A 2233-nucleotide genomic window follows, 5' to 3' on the forward strand; every position below is an offset into this window, starting at 1 on the left:
CCATTTAAATTTAATTGTGTGGTGCCTATATATATGTATATATCTACATGTCCATATAGGTATATAGCTATAGCTATATATACACACATATATGTATGTATATACATATATGTATACATGTATATATCCAGTTAAATTTAATTTTGATGTTGTGTAAATAAGGCCTTTAGGTAGCAGAGTCTTCAGGTAGTAACCTAAATGGAAATAGCAGAGTTTAAATTCTTTCACATCTAATTCCAGCTGACTTTTAGCTGCAATTCAACACTAGCAATACCGACCACCATCCTCTGAGTGAAGAGCTGATTCTTCCTTCACTGGTTCACAATGTCCCCAGTGGCCACAAAACCAAGTCTTGGCTCTGAGTCCAGAACACTACTGAGGCTCTCTCCTTTGTCAAAAACTTTGGGGTTTGATGTTTATGTCTTGGGCCTGCAGTCTATTTTATACTTCTGTTTTGCTGGAACTTAGAGCTCATGCAAGGTTAAATTCTGGAATCAGGAAATGTTCCATGAACTTTCTTTTCAGAAGCCTCCAGCAAGCACTTTAGGAGTCACTAGATATTTATGCCTGTGAGGCATGGGTCTATACAGACACATGGAGTACAGTTGTCCCTGGTTCATTTTTCCTCAATGGAGCATGTACATAGTGTGTGTGTGTGTGTGTGTGTGTGTGTGGGAGGGAGGGTGGGAGAGAGAGAGAGAGAGAGAGAGAGAGAGAGAGAGAGAGAGAGAGAGAGAATTTAGAGTTTAGGGACAACAGGAGGTGATATGATCACAGCTATTTGGCAGTGGCTACAGCCGTTGTCTAGCCAGACACTTATGAAGGAAGTGGGCAGACTAAGATTTCTGTATTTTGACTCAACCTACAAGAACCGTAGTTAATTTTTTTCTTTCTTTTCTTTCCTTCTCAAATGTTCGGCTTCTACCAAATAAAATAAAGACTCCAAAACATTTGATAGATTATTATGCAAATGTTAATTATTCAATAATGATGCTACTGGTGTTTATTATTATTAGAGCTATTAGTCACCATGGCATCCTATTGGCTTCTACTTCAGGGGCTCACCATGATGGTAGCCAGATTTGATATCACAGGGATTCCTGTTAGCAATACATTATATTCCTCCAATGCTCAGGTAATTTAAACACATAAGTGACAGGTGCACTGTGAATACTGATCAATCAGAACAGACACTGACCAGTATAACATATTGGTGAGTGCTGCTGAATAGCAGCCCTTTATCAATAATCAAGTCTCCACTGAGGCTAGCCAAATTAGAAGTTTAGCTCATTGTACAGATAATTTTTGTGCCATATCTGATTCAAAAAAGTCTTCTTCTAGGTCAGATGTTTTCTGAGTGATCTAGTCAAATTGTTCTCAATCTGGAATACTTGGGCCCTTAGGTGTTTAGATTTATTCTCAGGGTCTATGAGTCCTCCACCTACATTTTTAAATATCGTAATTCTTTTTTGGCCATAATCTTCAAAAATCTTTTGTATGACCACTTTGTATTTGAGCTCTGCCACACAACCTCTGCGCTCCACAGAAAGTGTTGAACTTTACATTGAATTTTTTAATGTAAATGAGGTCCCATGGCTAGAGGTCCTCAGATTTATTGTCAAGTGCCAGTGCTTAACCTATCTGAAACATGCTCTAATCTATTCTCTCGCCCCATAACAGGAGCGCAAATCCTCCACCATCCCTTACCTCTGCTTAATTCTTCCAGCAGAAGGAACTGGAAGAGTTCACAACACATGCAGAGTCATGGATTTGGGAGCTTAAAAAATACTAGAGACCCTCTGGTCCAGACTTCACAGTATTAAGCAATTTACTGAAGTCTCAGAGCTGTTGGAGGATTTGCAATCCTGTGTATTTCCTGCTTTGCACTCTGACCACCTGTTTTCACTTTGGGACAGCTTTAATTGTTCTTTTCTCTGTTGGACTCGAATCTGCCTCTTTAGAGTGCACTTAAAACCACTGGTTCTCTTTCTAAACTCTGGAGCTATATATACCAAACCAGTGTAATTATCCTCTGGTGAGGTATATAGTGTAATTGACAAGTTATTTAACTTTTTTTCTGGTAAGGTATGGGTCTTGTCAAAAGTGTGCAGTTTTCTTCTAAGGACGTGGTAAGAATAAAGTGACATATTTGCATCTTAGAACAGGAACTAAAAATTTGAAAAGTGGAACCCTTTAAAAAATACTAGGGAAAAATTACTGATTAAAGAAAGAT

Source organism: Pteropus alecto, unplaced genomic scaffold, assembly GCF_000325575.1.
Source record: "Pteropus alecto unplaced genomic scaffold, ASM32557v1 scaffold3, whole genome shotgun sequence".
NCBI classification, from domain to species: Eukaryota; Metazoa; Chordata; class Mammalia; order Chiroptera; family Pteropodidae; genus Pteropus; species Pteropus alecto.